Below are 24,241 nucleotides of genomic sequence, written 5' to 3'. Positions count from 1 at the left end.
ATGCCATCTACTTTAATAAGTAGTTCAGCTTAATCCCATGAACACCATCTCCCTGGACAATAACACAGCTCTCTCCGCTATAAGTTCCACCTGCCTATAATGCACATGGAAGGATCAGCAAAAAGTAATGAGGTCCCTAGGAATGAATTTTTAATCTGCAAGACCTTAAAGGGAAGACCCGTGGTAATATTTGGTTTGTCCACAAGGGGGCAGATTTCAACTTGCACTCATAGCTCCTGAGAGCAGCAGAGACACTTTGCCTATTCACATGTACTTTGTGACCATCAACAGCTTTTCACCCCATTTCATATACTCCTGCCGGCATTCTCCCCACATGTGAGCAATGTCTCCTTGGGACTCATACTCAGAGTGACCCCTCATCACAAAACCTGGTCAAGTGAAGTTGATGAAGTCCTGCTGGGTTATACACCTCCTTCCCTAACCTTTTTCCTCTCCTCCGCAGTCTCCCTTTCATGGACTTTTGTTCCTCATCTTGTTAAGTCACTTGTTTTACACACTCTTACAGAATGGCTAAATGCAACCCTACAGAGTGACCTCAAAACACTATCTGGTTCAGAATTTGCCCAAAGCCATGGAAGCCTGAAGCAGCCCTGTACTTCAGCATCTCTGCCTGGAGGAAGTTTGCAACAGAAGTCAACGGTGCTGATGCGCGATTTACAGCGGCGAGAGCCTACTTTGTGCCTTTCTTTACGTCCAGTTGGGAGACCTTTTCAACCCTTCTGTAAAGCATTCACAGGTCCATACTGTGGCCGAGAAGGAGAGCTGCTAGAGGATATATTTCAGGCATGGCCCTCCCTCAGCCTTTCCCAGAGGGTGGCACACACAGTGGATAACCCACACTGCAAGAGCCCTCTGTTCACGTCCCCAGTACCTCCATGCTCCTTATTCCCCTCTGTGTCCAGGATCCGGGATTCCTTTTTGATCTAAAACAGTTCACACAGAGAATTCCCTGACTTCCAGTGGTTAGGACTCTGCTCTGTGGCAATAAATAAATAAATAAGTAAAATAAAACAATTCACACGATTCATTAAACAAATATTTATTGAGTATTTATTAGGTGTTAAGAACTGTTCCAGCCTCTGAACAGGAGGCTTTGGCAGTAAAAACAACAACAACAACGATGTCCTGTTCTTGCGGAGCTTCCATTCTAGTGGTTGGGGAGGGAGAATTCAACAAAGCGGGAGCAGCAGCAGAAGTCAGGTGGTGGTACGTGCAAAGAAGAAAATTAAAGTAGAGAAGGGGGAGTAGAGAGCAAAGGGGTGCTATTTCATGCACAGTGGTCAGAGCCATGCAGATATGAAGCGGATAAGATTCAAAGCAGAGAGAAGAGCATGTGCAAAGTTACTGAGGTGGGAATCTCTGAGGAGTACTAGAGGCTAATGTAGTGGGAAGACAGCTGACAAAGGGTGGAAATCTCTGAGGAGTACTAGAGGCTAATGTAGTGGGAAGACAGCTGACAGTAGGAGATGAGGTCAAAAAAGTGAGGGGAGTCCAAGAAATGGCAAAGTCATTAAAGCCATTTAAAGCCATGGCAAGGAGTTTTAATATTATATGAAATGAAATGGAGATGCATCAAAGGATTTTAAGCAGAGCAATGATCAGCTCTGTCCTAGGCTTTAATAGGACAAGTTCATGTGCCCAATGTTAGCACAAGTTCATGTGCCCAATGCACAGTGAGGCCAGACAAACTGAAATGTCGGAGTTTGGAGCAAGAGAAAGGTTTATTGCAGGGCCACGCAAGGAGCTGGCTGGCTCTTGCTCTAAAAAATCCGAGCTCTCTGAAGGGTTTCGGCAAAGGATTTTTGAAAGCCAGGTGAGGGAGGGTGGTCGCAGGGTATGTGATCAGCTCATGCACAGTTCTCTGATTGGCTGATGGTGACGAAACAGAGCGGTGTCACAGGGGTTAACACTATCAGTCCTTAGGCTCCAGGAGGCCTGGGGCTGTGTGCTCATGGTCATCAAGTAGTTAACATCTTCCATTTGGGGGGGGCGGTTTCACATCTGTAGAACAACTCTGGAAACAACTCTGGAAATGTGCATCAAATACTGTTATCTAGGTACTTCAGAGAGGAGCTAAAGCAGAGGATATGGGGGAAGGCCTGTCCCGGGAAGGTCCCATAGGGTCCTACTTGGTTACATCTATGCTATGTTGAGAATAGACACCAGGGCCAACCAGGGAGGCTTGCTAAGGGGCTACTGCACTAGTGCAGGGGAGAGGTCGTTGTGCCTTGGATTACAAAGGTGGTGGAGGAGGTGGTGAGAGGTGTTTGGACTCTGGAAATATTCTAAAAGTACAGCCAACATCATTTGTTACAGGACTGACCGTAGGTTATAAGAGGAAGCACTAAAAGATGATTCCAAGATTATTTGTTTCACAGTTCTTCCATATGTCTGAAGAGGTACTAGAAGTTAAATACTCAGGAGAATAATTAAGAGTGAGGTGAAAAATACCTGTGGTTTCTGGGTCTTGTTCATCAGGTGAGTCAGGGCACATCAGACTGAAATAAGAGGATGTGAACACTGCATACCCAGCAGGTAGGGAGCGAGTAGGGGTGAAGGGCATAACCATGTGGGGACCCCATCCTCAAAGACCCCAATGTAATTGGTTCGGTGTTGGACACCGCAGTGAATGGTTACAGGTTAAGCCTCATCTGCAGGCAGGCTTGAGCGTCCCTGTTGAGAAGTTCACTCCCTGGGTGCTGTGTTACCAGCGACTCCCGTACCCCGACGCACACACCCAAGGGCCCTGGAATGTTAGGCTTGACTGAGGGAGGGAGTCCAGGCTTTCTTTGACGAGACACGTCGTTGCACTTGCTGACCTGCGGAGGTCCCAGCACCCAGGGGGCCCCCAGGCTTACAGTGGAGGAAAATTGAGGGTTATGCGAAGCTGTTAATATAAAATACACCTCCCTAAGTCCTGAAGGAACAATTCCTGGCTAATAACAAAAAAACTGCAAAAGAGAAATGATGGTTGATTTTAGAAATGATTTCGTAGAAGAAATACTGTATGAAATATACCTAATAACATCTGTCATTTATCCTCGTGAATTAATAATACAAGGAGCATTGGTCTAAAGATACATATAAATCTGCAATAGTGGATTATAAACTGGTGTTCATACTGTAATAGTAGCTACATAGGGTGCTTGCTTAATGTGATGGTGTTTAACATCAATAAATCAGAGGCTTTATGGGAGGTAAGGTAAAGATCAAGACCAAGACCGTTGGCTAGGAAAAGTAGGGCTCGTCCGGGATTTGAACCCGGGACCTCTCGCACCCTAAGCGAGAATCATACCCCTAGACCAACGAGCCACGCAAGCCACGTTTCCATTTCTAAACTTTAGTATGGAAACTTTTCGCCACGTCCATGGTTGTAAACTCTTCTTTTACCAACTGTGGGCATGGATGACACCTAGTGGAGGAACAAATCACTGCACGCTCTCGTCCAAATTTCCGAATGCAGTGCCACACCTTTTTTAGGAAAAAAGGTTCAGGATCAACATTAATTGCGCTGCATATTTTCGCTTCCGAGTGGGCCAGAGATGCTGCGGGAATGATGGCAGGCAATCTCATCAGGGACAGTCACAGGCTGAGGGGTGATCCCGTGGCACTGGGGAGGGGAGAGGACCCGCGTTCCCAGCAGGGCGTCTCCCTGAACTGTACCGACCTCTCTGCCCGCTGTCGGCCGGAGAGCTGGGCCCAATTCCGGAGACTTCTGGCTTCGGCACATTACTGACCTGTTCCTGGGCTCGGCCAGGCTGGGACGTCTCTGGCCCTGCCTTACATGCTATGGAACTCACCGCCCGGTGAGCTTCCGCGTTTCCTCCGGGAAGATCCAGGCGCCTTCTCTCCGCAGGACCCCAGACTCAGCATCTCAAGTAGCGAAAGCTCTCGCCGTGTGGCGCCCTCCGTGGAGAGCCCGCCCGAGGCCCGAGAGGACCCCGACTCTCCCGGGTGACCAGCCTAGGTAGGCGCTCCGTACCCGTTAGAGCTAACAAAGGTTGTTGGGTCTCTCGAGACTCCCTGCGCTTGTGTAATACGACTCTTTCCATCAATCTCAAGCACTGTGGCTACAAAGAGGAAAGAAAGCACAACAAATCGGGAAGAAAGGGGGAAAAAAGAGATGCGAAGAGCCTCCTAAAAAGATAAATATATGAACCATGTGGCGTGAAGGGGAGGAGAGTGGAGGGTACAGGAAATGCTTGCAGACTGTTCGGTGTAGGGTAGCGTGGCCGAGCGGTCTAAGGCGCTGGATTAAGGCTCCAGTCTCTTCGGGGGCGTGGGTTCGAATCCCACCGCTGCCAAGTGGTTTTTGTAACACTCTTGGGTGTCACAGCCATGAATGCGCTGGTCCTGCCACTTAAAGACAGAGTTTATTTACTTTCCTCTCTTGTCCAACCGCTTGTCTATACTTGATAGAGAATCTGGGTTTGCACTGTTTTGCGACTTGTCATGTTCCTGAGTCTTTCATAAGTCAAAGTTCTTTAATGATAGACATTAACACCATCGTAAGGTCATAATAATGCCTTTGAATCCATGGTTTCCCATTGGTAAGGTGCTAGGACTTTAATATAAACCTGTAAGCTTTGCTTTGCCTTTCTTCACTCAGCCAAAAGGCATATTATGAGCACTTTTACTGTTATTGGCACTGCTCTACTGTTGGGGGGTTACAGAAAAAATGAATAAAACACGATGCCTGCCCGCAAGGGAAGCTCACAAAGCACATTGGAAAAGTAAGCCATACTATTTGAAAACGGTCTCGGAACATTGTAAGACATCATCACGCACAAAACAAAGGCAGTGTAAAGGAAGGCAGTGTAGTGATGTGGTGTGGGTGTGGAAACGCCGGGCTCCGCTGCTGCTGTTAGACCACCAGAGTCCTATTCTCACACTACTAGCTGTGTGGCCTTAGGCAAATTGCTTATCTTCTGCGTGCCTCAGTTTCTTCATGTGTAAATATGGAGATTCCTCATGGAAATGTTATAAAACTTAGTTTGCACATGTAAGGTGCTTAGAACAGTTTGGCAATCAAAAAATGTTAAGTGTTTTCATTGCTTAAACACACCTTTTGCCACATTTCAGACCACAGGGCTATCTCTTTCTTTTCTCCCATCTGGGTTGAAATTCCACTAAAGATTAGATAATAAAAGATCAAATTGTCCACAGAAAGCTACAGTAAAAATGTAGAAATGTGAAAGTCCTGTAATTATCAATATAGATATGTGTCATTCTGCTACCCACAGATAAGCAGTTTAGTAGTTTTTTATTGAGGAGACGCCTGAATTGGGTACTTGGGCCAAAGTGGAGAGACGAAGACTGATTTAGGCTCTCCATTTGTATTGTAAACCAAAACCATGGTTCCTGTCCTTTGGGAAGATTCCAATCTGAGTCTACAAAAGCCAAAAATAAATGCTGTTTAATTGTGGCTTCTGGAAGCCAGCAGGTGCACCCAGGAATATGGTAATATTCATTCATTCATTCATTCATTCATTATTAATCACCTACTATACGTGTACACAGGGCTAAGTGCTGAGGGTACTGCAGCGAGCATAACAAAATCTTTTCTCTTGTGGAGCTTACATCCTAAGAGGGGAGGAAAGAGAAGAAAAAAAGAAATAATTAAATGTATATAAATGTGTCAAGTAGTGATAAATGCTGTGAAGAAAAATAGATTTGTACAGGGGCTAGTGATGACTGGGGGCCATTTTGGAAAGAGTGGTCAAGGAAGATGTCTCTAAAGAGGTGGCGTTTGAGCACAGAAGGAATATCTGAAGGAATAATATTCCAGAAAGAGGAAACAGCAAGTGAAAGATCCATAATAGGAAACAAGGTCCATGTATTTGAGGAACAGTAAGAAGACCAGTGTAGCCAGAAGAACGAGTGAGAAGGAGGAGGAGGGGATTGGAGCCAGGCTCAGAGGGGTAGTCAGGGCCAGAACATGCAAGGGCAAGATCATGGATTATATTCTATGTGTGAGAAGTTACTGGATGTTTTTGAACTGAAGAGATTTTTTTTTTTTGGCTTGTATTTTAATAGGATAATTCTGGCTGCTCTCTAGAGTAGGGAGTAGAGAGGAAGTAGGAAGATGAGTTAGAAGGCTATTGTGGGAGTACAGTCAAAAGATGAAGGAGAGTTTGGACTAGGGTACTAGCAGTGAATGCGTTGGGAAATGGATGAAGGTACACCCAATAGGCTTTGTTGGTAGATTGGATGTAATGTATAGGGGAACTGGATGAATGATGGATCTATTTTCTGAGACATGGATGGTGGTGGAAGGGCAGTTGGAAGAGGAGTGGCAGGAGATCAGGAGTAGTGTTTGAGACATGGTAAATTTCAGATACCTATAACTCATTCATGTAGGGCAAGCAGGTGACTATATGTACAAACCTAGGTCAAGTCTTATGATACAAATTTAAGGATCATCAGTATAGAGACGGTATTTAAAGCCAAATGATTGGATGAGTATATGTAGACTGATCCAAAAAGGAGGACAAGAAGACATCTGTAAATTGACAGTTCAGGAAAGCAGGGGCCAGCAAAAGAGACTAAAAAGTAGCCTCCTGAAATGAGGAGTATAGTATCCCTATGCTGCTGGGAAGTCAAGTATGATGACGAGTGAGAACTAACCTTTAGATTTGGAAACAAAGTCATTAGTGACCTTGACAAGAGTGATCTCCATGGAGTGGTGGAGATAAAAGTCTGATTATGATCTTGAAGGACTTGGAGATGCTATGTTTGTATGTTGATGGGAATGATCTTGTACACTGGGAGAAATAGTTGTTGTTAGGGGTTGTAGCAGGGAAGGTTGATTGCAGAAATCAAGCCCTTGAGTAAGGGAGAGCAAAGGGGATTCATCTGATGAGAAAGTGAAGGAGTTGCCTTAAATAGGAGATGAGAAAGATGAGCCTTGAAACAGGAGGGAAGACAGAGAATATGAGTGTGGATGTCGGTGAACTGGCTGCAGGAAGGAGATATAGTTCACTTCTAAAGGAGTTATTCTTTTCTGTAATAGTTATTCACTTAATAAAGAAAGTTGATAAGGGTCCACAAAACATTTTTAAAAAAATTTAGCCTTTAAAATTTGCCTTTGGGGATTTACATTCCCTCCTTTCTCTGCTGCTCTGCTAGAGTTAACAGAATTCGTTCCCTACTCCACAGGAGTGTTTTTTTTTTTAAAAAAGAGACGGAGGTGGGGGTGGGGGGGGAGAAAGAAAAGACACGACACTATATGATAATACATAAAAACTCTTTTAAACGGTAATTATCACACTCATAAAATGGTGATTATGTTAGTATGTTTGAGATCCCAGTTCCCTTGGGGAGGAGGGGCGGGGGGGATGGGGAACAGATCCCCGTATTTAGCACTATTTGACGTTGCCAAGCAGTCTCCCAAACACTATTTTATTTTACTGAATGGGGTCCCTGGAGGTAGTCAGGGAAAGGGAACGTGTTACCATTTCCATTTCACAGCCGATGCACTGAGAGGTCAAGAGACTTACCCGCTCTCGGAACTGCCACGTCCGCCTACCCGCCAGGGAGAGTGGGGAACCGCTTCGTCAGACAGAATTCAATAGATAACTTGGAGCTGTCCCTAACTTTGCTATTTCACATCCTCGGGGGCCTTTGCTCAACTTTTCAAAGCAGAGTAAACAAAATGCTGTAACAGACGTATATTAAATAAGTTGTTTATTAGAAATGAAATACGTTATTTATTAGAAGCAGGAAAACGGGGCTCGTCCGGGATTTGAACCCGGGACCTCTCGCACCCTAAGCGAGAATCATACCCCTAGACCAACGAGCCACGCTTTTCGTGATTTTTAATTCGGCCCCAAGGCTCACTCACGTCACTAGGCGTTTTTCAAAGAAATGTGAATCTGAGAGCCTTCTACTGGCAGGAATGCGTGTTTGTTAAGCCAGCTTGCACAAGCCTCACGCAGCCGAGAGGCATTTATCAGCAGCTATGGTGGATCCAGACCGGGTGAGCAGCAAGGGAATTATTATGCGTCCATTTTGCCTGAACTTCTTCTCAGGTACTGCCGAGGAGAGGTGGTATCTACCGAGCACCGCCGCATTGGCACCGTTTTTCGGCCCCTGCCGCTTTGAGGCCTCGGAGGGAAAAATGATCCAGAAGGCCCCAGCGAGATTTGAACTCGCGACCCCTGGTTTACAAGACCAGTGCTCTAACCCCTGAGCTATGGAGCCTTCGGCCGGGGTGTTAGTCTCTATCTTCCATATTATAGATGTATTCAGTACGCCTGGCATCTGTCAAATGAAATAGAATTTTGACCCAGGCAAAAATCCAAGACATTCTACAAAACTGAAAATTTTCCGTGTCCTGTCAACCTCTCGAAAAGGCTCCACTTGGAGCAGAGCCACTACTAGACTGTCTTCTAGTCCCTTATCTTGATACTCTGCTGAGACATCGACGTCTGCGCCTCTGGTGCCCAGAAAGGATGCATAATACAAGAACTCTAGATACCTGGGCACACGGGAAACCCACCTGAGAATTAAGAGGCGCATATAGAGGTTATCTGATGGGCAGGGAGGTTGTGGTGCACTCTCTTCCCTTAATATAGCGGTAAAATCTGCGGAGAAGGTGAGAAGAGGTTTACCACGTGGTTTTGTCCTTTCTGAACAGAGCCCCAGACCCTTGTTTGTGTATTGGAATTAATACCTCTCTCTCAAACAAAGGTCCAGGGTTAGGAGCAAGCAGGGAAAAGACGTGCTGGGGAGGAAGATTTTAATCCTTCCTTAAAGACATATGGATTTACATATATCTTTGGTTTGAAAATAATACAATTTTTTTTAAAGGATTGTGTTTTCACTTTTTAGAGACCCTGTTTTTGTAAGCTAGTAGACAGGAACTAAAATTTTATTTATTTAAATAGGTACGAAAAATCTTGTACCTATTTCTTACTGCAAATATAGTCATAGACTAGAACACTGGGGAAAAGGCACTGATTCACACAAGCCCAAGAAGTGAACCACTTCTGTTTAGTAAGGTTTAGATTCTCTGACCACAGGCCTGCTAGTGTACTCACTATTTTTTAATGTCATTTGTCAAAGATCATGAAGTCTGTAAGAAATCTGAAAGCTCATGGTTCATTGTCTCCTTTCATTTTCGTTGCATAAATGTAAAACATGGTGACCCTGACCTTACAAATTTATAAGGAAGAGACATTCCCTATTTAGACAGATAAAGTAAGGCCTTTATGGCAGATAGTCTAGGTTCAGGGATGAGTCGTGGGGAAGCATCACACTGTTGTCCTAAGGTGAGATGAAGGTGTACAACTGCCCAGGGCCAAGAATGTAATAGATGTTCTGTGGCTTGACAAGAACTGCTCCTCCCAACACTCCCTTGGTGTTCAACCTTCAGTCTTTCTACACCAGGCAATATCCTCCACTCCCCCAACCCTCCACCCAATAGAACTACGAGGCTTTGTTTTAACTGACTGCTGTGCCTGTGAGAATCAAGGATCAGGTTGCTGTACCCCATTTGCCTACACAAGGCATTTTACTGGAGGAAACCTCCAAGGTGCTCAGCATGATAATCTCTTTGAACCTGAAGACAGACGTCATAATTCTTAAGGAAACAGCAGGAATATCAAATCAACACTCTGAATCATGGGCGATGTGTTATGTTGGTGAGTGTTCCACTGAGTATGTAGGGTAGTGGTCAGAGAACACCTGGGGCAGTTTTTCAGCCTTGCAGAGTCACAGTGACCTAGTTTTGTAAACAAGGGTTCATTATTATCAATCATCTTTATTATCGTTACTATTTTTGAAGAGACAGGCCTTCTGCAAAATGGCTAGAGTCAAAACTCTGTCCACCGCAGCTCTCTCATCCCCTCCCCCATGCTGTTTCTCCTCCTCTCTTTACTTGTTATTCTCTGGTTGTAGTCTTGGCTCCTTGGACCTTTTCCTAGAATCTGTTTCCTCATCCTCACCTGTCACAATTCAGCAAGCTCACTTCTATTCCACCTATCTCCTATCCCTGAAGGTTGTCCACGACCTTAGGTCAATCTCCCTCATTCTCCCAGCCACTGCCCACCGCTCACTTTGGTTGGCCTGTCTGATTCTAGAAGGTTCCAAGAGTCCTTCCCACTAGTTTATTAGACCCAGAGAGCAATATCAAATATGGGCATGTCCCAGTGTGCTCTGGACATCAGAAGCTTGTCTCTGAAACAACTTGACTCTAGTAGAGATCTCAGGAATATTTTTCATTACTTTTTTGTTTGTATTTCTTCCATTTCCCCTCAACTTTTTTTTTTTTGCAAAATTTTAACCCTAGAGTGGAAATAAATGAAGACCAACTAAATGAGAACAAGCAAAGGCTATTTATTCAGAGCTTGCTGTTGCGAGGGAGTCAGCCACCATCACTTGCGTTTTGGCAGACACTCAAAGGTAGACTCAGGAGTGGAAAAGCGTTATAAAGGAAAAAGGGAAGTCTCAGGTGCCGCGGACCAGCCGGACGAAGAAAACCAAACCGACCAGAGCCAGAAGGGAAGGGGTGAGGAACTGAAACAGCACCGACGAATGAAGTCAGAAGGACCAAGACAACTGATGGTTGCAAGGCAAATTTTATTGTGCTACAGTTGCAGATTATATAGACTAGAAAAGGGAAGGTTGCCGGACGGTGGTTTACATTATCTGAAGACTGTCTCGGCTCAAGGTTAACTTCCCTGGGAGAAAACCCATAAACCCAGAATCATCAAAAATAACCTGCACGTGCAGGGAGCAGACAGCTTTGCTTGTCTCATTTTACATTCTCGCTGATCTCTGGGCCCTGGTGATTTATCTCCCATGGGATGGAACAAGGAGGGGAACAAGTAGGGACAGTCCCTTCGAGCAGCGGCGGCATGCCTGGCGTGTCCGCAGCCTGCTCTCAAGGCTGACTGCTTCCCACACTCAGGTGCCCTGATTGGAGGCTGCTGGCCTAGGGAAGCTGCAGGTGGGTTAACTAGAAGCCAGGTATCCTATGTGATTGGTTCGGGATGCATATTTGACTTTGTCTGGTTGATCCTAAGTTGGAAGCAGGGACTAGTATCAGGAAGGCTGTTACTAATCAATTCCTGGCCATTTGGAGCTGTTACAGGGGTTATTGTTTGGCTTCCCGGACTCTTACTAGACATAGTGGTCAGAGTTCCTACATGTCTGACTTAAAGATGGTAGGCTGGCTTCCTGAGCTGGTAGATAATGGGTTGGTTTCCTGAGCTGATTTCTGCAGGCTGTGGGCCAGAGTTCCATTGTTATATATGGTCTGACCTTTTTCCATTTGTATATTCAATCTGCCACTAGAGGAAAGTTGAAAAAATCAGTACAGTAATACCTGTATACCCCTAATTTAGAATCACTAATTATTAACGTTTGCCACATTTACTACTTGTGTTGCCATAGTGTGTGTGTATGCATATTCATTCTTTTAAGTTTATATTGTATTATTACAAAAGGAGAAGATATTTTCTTTTATTCAAGTGCAAGCTACCAAGAAACAGGGATAATAACCTTGTTTGTTTTGTATCTAATATCTATGATCCTTCATACCTAAATACCTCAACAGGCATCTCCCAAAATAAGAATTAAGAATAGAAGCATAACTTCAGTACCATATCACACCTAACAACATTTATAATAACTCTATGTAATCTAACAGTCCCTATTTTCAAATTTCCCCAATTGGTTCCCTCTAATTTTTTTAAAAAAATCTATATTCAAACCATATTTCTCATTGTGTTTAGTTTTAAAGTCTCTTTAAGTCTAGAAAATTCCCCTTCTCTCAGCCTTTCTTTTTTCATGGCAGTTGTCTTACAGGAGGTCTCACATTCTAGATTTGTCTGATTATTTCCTTATATTAGATTCAATTTAACATTTGACTTTGATGATTTCTTCATGACTGGATTCAGCTTACATATTTTTGTCAGAAACACTACCTCACAGATTTTTAATACTCTGAGGAACCCAATAATTTTCCAGGACAGATGTCTAGGCTGTAGGAAAAATTAAAATTTTAGTTACCCAAGCAGAAAGAATGAAGTCTAATAAGATTATTTTCTCTATTTGCATGAAAATACATTGTGTACCACTCAAGGAGCTTTTGTTCATGAAAGAGACCTCCTCTTTTTTGGTGGGGGGGAATTTTATTTTATTTATTTTTTTATACAGCAGGTTCTTATTAGTTATCCATTTTATACATACTAGTATATATATGTCAGTCCCAATCTCCCAATTCATCCCACCACCACCCCCTCCCTGCCACTTTCCCCCCTTGATGTCCATACATTTGTTCTCTACATCTGTGAAGAGACCTCCTTGATCTCGTTGGGTGACGACCCTGTAATTTTCAGCTTCATTGACCATAAAGTATCTTAAAAAGTCAAGGATTAATATAGAAAAGTAGGCACAATCACCAGAGCCCAGTCAATTATTCACCTTAGCAACATCCAAGTACATCTGTGGATGGGCAGACTGATTTCTAAGGTACATAGATTATTTATCTAAAATATCAAGGAACATGGCTTTGTAAAACTTTAGCCAAAAAAAAAAAAAAAAGTTGTACTTGCCTCAATTTGTGCTTTCTTAAATTTATTTTCTTCAGTTTCCGCAGACCTCTCACCCTTGGGAAACTGAGGCTGCGCTCACTCTGGCAATCCTCGGTCACTACTTGTGTTGCCACCTAACCACTGTGTGTGTGGTGTGTGTGTGTGTGTGCATGCATATTCATTCTTCTAGATTTATATTGTATGTATTACAGAAGGAGAAGGAGATATCTTCTTTTATTCAATGGCAAGCTCCCTACAAGCAGGGATGTAAACGTGTTTATTTTCTGCACCTCCCCAAACCTGACGAAATGGTGAGTGCAGATTTATCTGTGGGTGTGTGCTACCTTGAAGGGCCAAAGGAAGATCCTATTTCTCAGTTTCAAAATGCCTCTTGGTAGATGTTCCCCACTAGCCTAATCCTAAGTGCCTAAATCCATTATAATCACTCTTGTGTGCCCAAGCTGACCAAGATTTGAGCACTTGGTACTCTGCTGTATTGGAATCAGAAGCTGGGAAAGGTAGTAGAGACATCAAAGAAGAAAATCAAGTGTACATCAGACTTGATCTTCTTAAACCCAAAGCAGCCAGACTATTATAATATTTTGCAGGGACTGAGTCAGGGCAGGGGAAGGAGGTTATTGCTACCAGCAGGATGAACAGAAACAAAGAATAAAGAATGTCTCATAAACTTCATCTTTCCATTCTGCTGACCATGCCCTAGTTCAGGGTTGCATTTCTTTTCACCTGAAGTTGCAGAGGCAATCAATCTGGTGAGATTGCTCCCTTTTGTCCCACCTCTTCCATAAACTCCAGTAAACACTGTAAGGACAAATAAAAATTTAAAGTAAGAGGCTTAATTTTCCCTGTTGAAAATAAGGGAAGGGACTTCCTTCCCCTTTTCTCCTTTTTCTTTGAACAGTTATTTTAGAAAATTCATAAGTATAAATACATCTCAGTACTTTGCATTAGTGTAATGGTCAATGTGATAAACATATGAGACCACAAAAAAGCTAAGTATTTAAGTAGGGGCTCAATAAATGCTGAAAAGACTATCTGATACATCCATCAAAAGGAACATATTATTTACCAGTATTTAATTTTTAGTAAGATTTTTATAGTACATGCAGAAAGGAGCCAGACCAATACCTGGACGGCTCTCTACTGGAGCTAGGGAGAGAGATTTACAGAGAGACCTCCTATAAGACAAGTGCCATAAAAAAAGAGAGGCTGAGAGGAGGGGAATTTTCTAGATTAAAAGAGACTAAAGAAACATTAAAACTAAACGCAATGAGAAACATTGAATCTAGACTAAAAAAAATTGGAGGGAGCCAATTGGGGAAATTTGATTACATAAAGTTATTATAAATGTTGTTAGGTGTAATATGATACTGAAGTTATGTTTCTATTCTTTTTTTTTTTTTTGCGGTACATGGGCCTCTCACTGTTGCAGCCTGTCCCGTTGCAGAGCACAGGCTCCGGACGCGCAAGCCCAGCGGCCATGGCTCACGGGCCCAGCCGCTCCATGGCATGTGGGATTTTCCCGGACCGGGGCATGAACCTGTGTCTTCTACATCAGCAGGCAGACTCTCAACCACTGCGCCACCAGGGAAACCCTGTGCTTCTATTCTTAATTCTTATTTTTAGGAGATGCCTGTTGAGGTATTGCAACGTAGTGCAAGTCTGGTGGAAACTTTCAAATGCCCTATTTGAGCATAGAACAGTTGAAACATAGATGGAAACATAGAGTACTTGTAAAAATTCTCTAACCTTTGAGGAATTTGTTAAGATGCCAATTCATAGGCCTGAGATTCTGCATTTCTAATCAATTACCAGGAGATGCTGATGCTGCTGGTCCTTAGACCACACCTTGAGCATCAAGACTTTGAGGTAAATTTCCTGCTTTTATATACATTTTCATCACCTGGACTATTGCCAAGGTATAGATAGCAGGAAATCTAAGGATAAATTCTCCAGTAATATTGCAGAATGCTAGAGCCTAAAATACTAGTATCCCCCACTGAAAACTGAAGGAATAGGCATGTGCCAGACAAACACAGCACATTTTATCTTTATCAGGCATCATTCCAAATGTCTTCAGATAATGGACAATTAAGTATTTGGCAAGGTTGGCACTCCTCTAGGAAAGCTGAGACTTCTGGCTTTCAGGTCTCTGTGTAACCCGATGGGTGGTCCACTTCTGTGGGGAATGGAGCAAGGATCCTCCCCCAATGAAGGATCCAGTAAGTTCAAGACAGGCAGTGAGTGCTTAAGCAACATCAGGTGATTGAATAGGGGAAGCCAGGCACACTGGTTAGTAAAGGAAACTCAGCCTGGGATATGAGAGTGTGGTACCTTGTCCTGATAAGAAAGTGCTTTGAAGTCTGTCAGTTTGTGGAGCCTGAACATGCAGCCCCCTGGGATCAAAAGGAGCTCTGCTATAATGACCAGGTTCTTTCTTGTTAGCTGGTTCCTTTTACTGCCTGACCTAGCACTGAAAAAAAAAAAAAAAAAAAAATCAAGGGCTCAGGTCACTTCCACCTTATGAGAATCTCGTAGTTTTTTGAATCCGTATTTTTAAAAAGAAGTCAAAACATTTACAGAAACTGTGGTTTACTTAAATGTGCATGTTTATCAAATTAGCACTAACAGAGACTTAAATATGACTATATAATCTCATTTCATCATCTCATCAGTATGAGGCTTCCCAAGGCCCACCCATATACCCTGAGTCTCTTGCCTGGTTCAGTACTAGACAAATAGTTCAATAAATATTGATGTTTTAAATATCAATACTTGTTCTCTCTCCTCCCATCCACTCCCTACCTCCTTTCAAGGAATAAAGAGCTCCAGGCCTTTTCTGTCTTTCAAATTGATGCTTCCTCATGTTATGCACAAAACGTGCGTGGTTGCACAGGATTTCTAGGTTCTCTCCAATTTGAGATTAGCATCAGTCTTTCCATTGCTGTGGCGTGTTGCAAAGACTTGCGTGTACTGCTGGAGGCAATAAGCTCACGTTCGCTTTTATCTGAGGATTCTCAAAAAGTGTGAAAACACAAAGTGAAGTTTCTCAGAAGTCGTACCCTTCAGCCAAAGGGGCTGGCGATGGCTACTTGAACCCCTCCATCTCCAGTGATGTGGAACATAGAAACCACACCTTTGCCCATTCCGCTAGACTAGCTGGCCTTCGCCGCTAACCATCTCCGAGCGTGCACCTCGCTCCTGACTCCGGTAGCTTCTGGAGAGAAAGAGAACTTAGTTGGAGCCCAAGGGTAGACATCCAGCTCTGCCCCGGGAGCTCAGATTGCCTATCAACTGGGACCAGAGGGAGGGAACGAGAGGACGAAGCGGAGCGACCAGGGCGGGCATAACCCGGTGTGGGCGGGGGTGAGACGGGGGCGGGGTGGAGGGGACTTGGTTCAGAGGGCAGCCGGGACTGGAGGGGGTGGAGGGTTGATGGGGAGCCCGAGAAGAGCCCGCCTCCGGCCTCGGACCCTGGGAGCCCCTTCCTAAACCGGCCCCAGCCTTCTCCCACTCGCCACTCCCACTTCCCGGCCTCGGTCCTAAATTCATCCGGTGCTCCCTGAGCCCTATTTCCAAGCAGCTTTTCTAGTACTTCTTTTCTGTTCATCGGCCCCCACTCCCTTCCTGGAAGCAAAGACGGGAACTAGCAGGACCTTCGCCCCGTGAAGATCCGGTGAAGAACAATTTTGCCTCTAAGCACCCCTGACCCCGACCCCTCAAGCCACCACGGAAGGACTTCGGAGAGCCCTTGGGCAAGGGGAGGCAAGAGCAGGGTGTTTTTTATGAGTGATCGAGGAGGAGAGTAAGAGTTAGGAAGTTAGGAAACTTTAATTAGACTCCTAGGAGAATTTCTGCATCCGGAGACCCAGACATGGCCAATCAGAAACAGCAAAGAAGAATATATGTAACGTGTAACCCAGGACTTTTAGCGCCTACTAGAGGTCATTGACAGGTACGAGATCCCACTTGGGTGCTGGAGGTCCCCAGGATCACTTCTGCAACTTTACTTAGCCTTCCCTCTACTCCATTCGAAAGAAACGATATGGAGCCTAGTGGATCCAGGACCCCAGGGAAGCCCGGGACCCACTCCTTTCCGGTGTGGGAAGTTTCTTGGATGTAACCTCCCTCTGGCAGTCACCTTGGTCCCTACATAAGGGAAATGGTTCAGAGGCTACATGCGCATGGGTCTACCCCAGAGTGCTACTTTCCAAAAAATTAGACCCAATCTCTCCATTCTGACTGAACCTGCAGGGGATGCGATCAAGGATTTTCTTTTTTATCGGTGACAGGCTTACCAGATCTGTCAACGGAAGGGGGCCTCTTACTGGATCTCCGGCTCCATTCGCACTGTGAGTTTCACAGCCACAGACCAACGACCCAACAGCGAGGAGTTCCTTATTCAGTCTTCTGTAATCACTTGCAATAAGTCGCCAGTGAGATGGGTTTTTGTTTTTTGTTTTTTGCTTTTCCCTTTCGGCGTGGAATTGCCTAGGTTAAAGAAAAGGCGGAAGTCTTCAAAGGATATTCACGCTAATATCATTGACCACTTTCTAGCTCACTCCCCAGGCCTGTGAGAATGCGATGGTTTCTACTCTCTCCAAGTTTGCTCAGAACCCTAGGGGTAAATGAAAACAGTGAAGGAGACCCGACTAACCATGAAGAAAATTCAGAATGTTGAGCCTGGGCTCGGTAGTAAACAGCTCAAGGACGAAAAGTCATAACTACATGTGGTAGTGTGGCCGAGCGGTCTAAGGCGCTGGATTTAGGCTCCAGTCTCTTCGGGGGCGTGGGTTCGAATCCCATCACTGCCAACCGTGTTTTAGTCTAGCTGTAAATCCGAAGTAATACAGAAATTCCGATTAAATCCCAAACGATCCTCTTTCTTCCAGCAAGAATTACCCCGGAACTTCGATCAGTACCCCCTCCCCGCCCCCCCGCTGCCCGAGAAATACCTATTACCGAATATCAAGTCGGGTTACCTCGGATTCCTCCCGACATCCAGTGCCGAAACTAGCGGTATGCACCCGACTCGACTTTTCATTGTGTCCAAGTTTTTGTGTTCCCGCAATGGGGAATTCTTTCGGTCCTCCTCTTCTAAAACCCATGCTCACATTGAATCATTCTCATGACCTGGCTTAGGCACCATCCAGTAGGGAAGGCTTCCTAGAAAGTGCCCCGTAGCCTCCATCAGCCCGACGCCCACACTGGTTTAGGAGCTGCAGCTGTGTGATCGCGAAGTAACCTGCACAGACCCGATTTTGCTTTTAATCACATTACTTTTGTAATTGAATATGATGAATGAATGAAGGCAGAAAGCCACTTCCTACCAGGCTTCCAGATGTCACTCAGGCATGGGGGTGGAGTAGGGCAGGTAAACGATTCTTTTGAATTTGACTTTGCAGGTGGGTTTGTGATTCCAAAACATTTCAAAGCTGATTCTTGGCTGACTCCGTGTGTCTGGCCCAGTGGGGTGTGCTGTGAATGTTGGCTTAGCCACTGCTCTGCCCCTTCCACAAGTGAATTCACTTATCTTGGAGACTGTCCAGGTCTCTGAGCAACCCAACTGCAATACCTGTGCAGAACCTAACTCAGTGTGGGAAAGAGGAGCGGGTAAACTCAGGGTCTATTTAGTGGTGCCCTATTAGAATGGTTGTCCCACCGCACTTCTCAGCCGAGTCAGCCCGTTACCCCACGGCAGTACTCACAGATTTGGCTGTACAGCTCTCTCAAGGAGGTACGAATTTCCCTGCAGTGCCTTGAGGAATGAATGAAAGGAACAGAGCAGTAGACTAGGACTCTGTGCAGGAACCATGGTCTAGGGATTTTTTAATGACACTTTTTAATTCTGCCTTCCTTTTTATGTCTTTCCCCCTCCTCAATCAAAAGCTTCTCCTGTGTCCTCCCAGACCCACTCCCATTTCACTTTGATGACTCCTCCAGACCAGTTCCTTTCATTTTTTACCCACCTTAGGCCCCTGAGGTCTTTACAAAAACAATAAACAAAACAAACCTCTAAAGTCCATAGTTTACATTAGGGTTTATTCTTGGTGTTGCACATTCTATGGGTTTTGACAAATGTATAATTATATATATGTCCACCATTAAAGTATCATACAGAATAGTTTCACTGCTCTAAAAATCCTCAGTGCCTCACCAGTGCATCCCTCCCTCCCCTTTAACCTCTGGCAAACACTGATCTTTTATCATCTCCATGTTGCCTTTTCCAGAATGTCATATATTTGGAATCATACAATATGTAGCCTTTTCAGACTGGCATCTTTCACTTAGTAATACACATTTAAAGTTCCTCCATATCATTTCATGGCTTGATATCTCATTTCTTCCTGGTGCTGAATAATATTCCATTGTATGGATGTACCACAGTTTATTTATCTATTTGCCTATTGAAGGATATCTTTACTGTTTCCCAGTTTGGGAAGTTATACATACATAAAGCTGCTATAAACATTCATGGGCAGGTCTTTGTGTGGACATAAGTTTTCACCTCATTTGAGTAAGTACCTAGGAATGTGATTCCTGGATTTTATGGTGAGAATATATTTAGTTTTGTAAAAAACTGCCAGAATGTCTTCCATAGTGGCACAGTGTATTTTTAAACTTCATTTTGTAAGGTTAAAACACTGTTTTTTAAAAAATTTAATTTATATATGTGACATATTTTGAAAAAAAACCTTAAAGTAAAAAGAACACAATCTACCCACAGACAAACATCTTTTGCCATATTTCCTCTTCTCCAAAAATGAATGATAAATTTCTAGAAGCAGGAAGAGAATATCTGATCAAACACAATGTCTTTTTTTTTTCCGGTGTGTGGGCCTCTCATTGTTGTGGCCTCTCCCGCTGCGAAGCACAGGCTCGGGACGCGCAGGCTCAGCAGCTCTGCGGCATGCGGGATCTTCGCCGACCGGGGAACGAACCCATGTCTTCTATATCGGCGGGCGGACTCGCAATCGCTGCGCCACCAGTGAAGCCCCATCACACAACCTCTTTATAAGGTTCCTGATTTATAATGCCCAACTATCCTCCAGAAAGTAGTGACATTCTACAAGAAAATCCTCGTCACTGTATCCTGCCCAGTACTAAATAATAAACACTCTCTAATTTGGTGGTGCAGGAATATCCCCTAGTTTTAATTAGTATTTCTTCTTCTTATTGAAGGAACATTTCCACATGCATATTTTGTCTTTTGCATTGCTTATTCTCTACACTGTTTGTTTACATTGCTTTGAAGAACAGATATTTCTACAGTATTTCTCTTTAAACCCTGAATTGCCCAGTATAAAATATTCACAGTAAGGGAAAAGTGTAGGGATGGGGTGGGGTTGAGGGATGTTACCCAATATTCAGTCAAGGCTAGCTGGTCTTCAAGATTAGGAGATAACATTCAAATGTAAAAGGGGAACTATTAATTCATATCTCCTCTGTAAATCGAATCACGTGTACTGCATGATCACAAAGAGGACACACAAAATTGTTTCATAGTCGGCAAAAAGCTGTTCTTTTGTTGCCTGAAAACAGAGCTAAAGTAAATGTTTTACAGTCGTCGGTATAGGAGGATAAAACCTGGCACGCAGCAAAATTTCACATCCTTCCTTCGAGCCGGAATCGAACCAGCGACCTAAGGATGACAGAAGGTAAATTACTTCTACAGTCCTCCGCTCTACCAGCTGAGCTATCGAAGGACACAATTGTTGAAAGTTAGTGTCAATCATTGAGCATATAGTAACAGCCAGTGAGAGGTCTAGCTTCTTTGTATTTAAAGTTCGGGCTCAAGTTGGAGGTCAGGAAGTCTCCAGAGAGTTGAATCTCTGGTGAACCAAATCCAGGGAGCAGCCGGGGGCCGAAGGACGAGGAGTCTGAATCCGAGGAAGTAAGCGATAGGAACAGAACAGGAGCCATCCGGATTGGGTGTATCTGCGTAGCTTCTGGACTAGGCTGTCCCAGAGTAATCTGCAAACCAGTTCTCCCTCCAGGAGCACAGGAAAAACTGGGGCGCCAGGCATATTGCAAGTGGCGAAATGTGCAGGACGCCACGCTCCAGTGGCAGCAGCCGGGGGATCATGGCCATCAATAGGCCGAGGCTAATTAGCTCTTTTCCATAAACACAGGTGTGTGTGGACTCCGCCAAGCCCTGGAGTGTTCTCGCAGAGACCTGAGTAATCTAGTTTCTCCACTACTTACTGAATGGTATAAACACCTGGCTTTCCCCCAGGATCATAGTGCCCCCAATCCTATAATCTTTCGTCCCAAATACTCAGGATCTGATTTTCCCTGAAACATCACACAGTGCTTGCTTGCTTTCAACAGTCAGTGGACGCAAGAAAAGGAGAGAGCCACCCTCTTTACAACAAAAGCACGCAGAGGCCCCAGCGAGAATCGAACGCATAGTCACTGGTTTACAGGATCAGTGCACTAGCCCGTAAGCTATGGAGCCTAGCCATGATCCTATGGCTTGTATTGAATTCCCTAAGTTTTAAAAGCTGCAGCCAAATGGCATATCTAAACAAAATTTAATAAATACTTAAAAATTAAAAGGAATTTCTTTTGAAGGAAGCACTTCTTTATATACGAGGAAGAAACATGTTTTTGACTAGGCCCAAACGGGAATGTAATTCACTGGAAGAGCCCTGGTGGCACCTACAGTGCATGCTCCTCAGTCTCAGGCCTGACAAGTCACTGAACTTGGGCAACACCAGGACCACAAGCGGAGCCGTGGGATAAAGTGGGGTAGGTGAGGGTGCCTTACCGAAGAAAAGGATGCGAGACGTGGCATCACGTCACTGTCTCCCATCTGCTTGGATTCTTAAAGTAACTGCTCCAGCTCTCGTAGACTGAGATTAGGGTTTGTTTGTTTGCTTTTAAAAGGAGGCGGCCTTCTCGAAGCCCAGAACTTACCCCTTGGACCCTCAGAATGGAGGGGGCCGGGGGCGAGGCAGTGAGGATGTGAAGGCATCCAGGCGTCCAGACCGCCCCCTCCCACGACCTTTCAGCGGAGTCAGGTTCGGTCATAGTCAGTCTGGGCCTGAGATTCCTCCAGGTTTCCTGAAGCAGAAACTGGCTTTAGAAAAGGAGTAACCTTTCCCTCGGTCCTTTAACACTCTTTGCTAACAGCTCGGAGTCTGAACGGTAGCTGCTTCTCTCTCGGCCTCCGGGCTCTTCTAAATGCCCAACCTGAAGTCCAGAATCAACAGAAAGTGGCGATACATTGGAGGGCTGGGAAGGGAGCGCTCCCCTTCTTTTCTCTCCCGTCTTAGCCCGCGCAGCAGTCTGGCGCCGATGTTTAGCCATTCATTCAACTGTTATTTATCGAGTTTTCCCCCTACGCCAAGAATGTGCTCGGTGCACGGTGAACAGGTGTGACCAAGCGAAACAGGCTAGAACCCAAGAGCGTCGTTCCCCGAGCAGAAGGGACTGCGGCGTAAGGACAACGCTCTCCCTTTCCATTCCAACCACCACCTTCTAGGTGATAGAGAAGCGGGCGAGGGCAAGCTTCTCTAGAAGAGGATATTGGAAGTGGGCAACTCTCCCGGACGGTTGCCATGTTCTGTGCGCCCTTGAAGGGTGCCTTAAATCTAGACCTATAGTACAAAGTTCATTAAGTAAAGCTGAAAGGAAACAGCAAGAGCATGTTACAGGGTGTGAGATAGCAGGGCAGGCTAAGACAATGGTTCTAGGATTTGACCTCCGCAGGGGCGTGGTATCGAGTTCCTCCGCTGCCGCACCCTGGGGAGGAGGGTCTTTTGACGAAATCAACGTTTTGGGTTTTTCTTGTTGTTTTGGTTTGTTTCTTCTTTTTTTTTTTTTTTTGTCCTTACTTGTCCTCCATCCCCAGACCACCTGCAGTGGTGTTGGTCCTAACCCTGTAAGTACTCGGGCCCTCGTCAGAGGGTCCACAGGTGGACTAGCAGCTCAGCCTGAGTCCCATACTGAACGTTCCTACCTCTGGAACGCTGTGGCTCAGGTTCCTCCGAATCTGCACGGTGACGCTCTTGGGGTCTGGAGAAAATCGCTGGACTTAGGAGAGGAATCAAAAACGGTCCTCAAATACTGTGATGCAACTAACAGAATGTATGAATATTCCTAAAGAGGAAGCGGTGGCTTCGCGGGTGGCTCGTTGGTCTAGTGGTATGATTCTCGCTTTGGGTGCGAGAGGTCCCGGGTTCAAATCCCGGACGAGCCCTACCTTTCCCCTTCTTTCTTCTCTCTTTTTCCCCCTCCCTCTTTAGAGCTAAATGAAGCCAACACCGCCCAGTCTAGATCCACCTAGGTGAAGTCCCTTTCAACCTCGACCTGATTCGAGATTAGCTTGTGAGCAAGTTGGCCACTTCTGTCGACCAATTCAGGGACAACGAAGATGCTACCGTGGGCCAAGGGCTTCGTTGTATAGATAGGGGCCCCTCGTCCCGCTATGACAGGCTTTTTTGTCAGGAATATCTTGCTCAGGCAGGTCTCACGCCGGCACTTCGAGCGGAAAAAAACTAGTGCACTTCTCACTAGGGCATTTCACATGGAAAAGAGTGGTACCTGGAGGTGTGTTGGGGTCGCAGCGCCATACAGAACCCTCTTCCTGAGGCCCTAGTCCGTCTACCCCAGAGTCGCAAGTGCTGTGTTAGTCTTCCTAATGCTAAATAGGGGCCCCGGGAACCCTCGGGCTCAAAGGGTGCAGATATTCATTCCGTCCAAAAGGAGTACGGTTGAATTATTTTCAGGCGTTACTTTCCAAAACGCAATATAACATAGTGACAGTCGTCTTGCCATTTCTGGCAAGAATCACCCGGCTCCTTAGTGCCCTTTGATAGCTCACTTGGAAAACCAGCAGGCTATGGTGTGAGGTGTCTACCTGTAACCTCAGAGTGTGGTTGATCCTGGTTTGTCGAAGTTGCCCAAACATAGAAACGACTGGTACGATAGGCCTTCAAACTTGCTAGTCTTCCTAAACTGCTTGCACAAGGGAATCTTTGACAGGATTTCTGTCTGACCTGATCATATTTGCCCTTTGCAAGGTTCGTCTCTTGGAAAAGGTATGTACTCAGGCAAGAATAAAGGGGTTTGTGATCGGTAATTGGAGGGAGGGGAGAGAGTAGAATCTGCCAGGACATCCTGACTTCTAGGTTGGTTGTCTCCTGAGAAAGGTGTTATATCTAGCCTGGGCTTTGATGTATTTGCTGAATGATTACTGGTGGAGATGAACAGAAGGAAGTTGGATATAAAGTCCTGAGATTCAAGAGAAAGATCCAAACCAGAGAAAGGAATTTTAGGAATAAAAAACACAGGGCAGTGGTTAACCAGTGGTTAACACTGGTTTTGGAAAGAACCCACAGGGAAGAGCATTAATAGAGAGAGGAAGGATTTAAAGACAGGCCCTGGTGATCACTAGTGTTTAAAAATCTGATGGCTGATTTGCTAACTCAGGGGCTGTTGACAATCTTTACCAGCATTTAAAGCAGAAAGTTTAGGGAAGATGATAGCACTGGATGGGTTGAAGAATGAGGGGAAGGTGTGGAAACTAAGTAAATCATTCTTTTTAGGATCTTGACTGTGAAGGGGAGGACCTAGCCAGTTCACACATCTGGCTCGGAGGTCTTAGGGTAGCCCCACAATTATTTTGTGGGGCCTTTCTTTCCCTGCCCTGAAACCTG

The 24,241-nt window shown here is 45.0% G+C and overlaps 7 non-coding genes across 7 annotated transcripts; 3 read left to right on the top strand and 4 right to left on the bottom strand.

The window, feature by feature from the left end:
• Positions 1-3,261: 3,261 nt before the first annotated feature.
• TRNAP-AGG (transfer RNA proline (anticodon AGG)) lies at positions 3,262-3,333 on the bottom strand. The gene has a single exon. It is a non-coding gene; the product is annotated as a tRNA-Pro (tRNA).
• A 910-nt stretch (positions 3,334-4,243) lies between these two features.
• On the top strand, positions 4,244-4,325 carry TRNAL-AAG (transfer RNA leucine (anticodon AAG)). The gene has a single exon. It is a non-coding gene; the product is annotated as a tRNA-Leu (tRNA).
• Positions 4,326-7,750: 3,425 nt separating this feature from the next.
• TRNAP-AGG (transfer RNA proline (anticodon AGG)) lies at positions 7,751-7,822 on the bottom strand. The gene has a single exon. It is a non-coding gene; the product is annotated as a tRNA-Pro (tRNA).
• Positions 7,823-8,150: 328 nt separating this feature from the next.
• Positions 8,151-8,223, bottom strand: TRNAT-UGU (transfer RNA threonine (anticodon UGU)). The gene has a single exon. It is a non-coding gene; the product is annotated as a tRNA-Thr (tRNA).
• A 9,087-nt stretch (positions 8,224-17,310) lies between these two features.
• TRNAL-UAG (transfer RNA leucine (anticodon UAG)) lies at positions 17,311-17,392 on the top strand. The gene has a single exon. It is a non-coding gene; the product is annotated as a tRNA-Leu (tRNA).
• Positions 17,393-20,192: 2,800 nt separating this feature from the next.
• Positions 20,193-20,284, bottom strand: TRNAY-GUA (transfer RNA tyrosine (anticodon GUA)). Its single transcript is given in 2 exon segments — positions 20,193-20,228; positions 20,248-20,284. It is a non-coding gene; the product is annotated as a tRNA-Tyr (tRNA).
• Positions 20,285-22,710: 2,426 nt separating this feature from the next.
• On the top strand, positions 22,711-22,782 carry TRNAP-UGG (transfer RNA proline (anticodon UGG)). Its single transcript has one exon. It is a non-coding gene; the product is annotated as a tRNA-Pro (tRNA).
• Positions 22,783-24,241: the final 1,459 nt, after the last annotated feature.

Source organism: Pseudorca crassidens, chromosome 1 (assembly GCF_039906515.1).
Source record: "Pseudorca crassidens isolate mPseCra1 chromosome 1, mPseCra1.hap1, whole genome shotgun sequence".
NCBI lineage: Eukaryota > Metazoa > Chordata > Mammalia > Artiodactyla > Delphinidae > Pseudorca > Pseudorca crassidens.
This window is presented reverse-complemented; position numbering and strand designations above follow the sequence as displayed.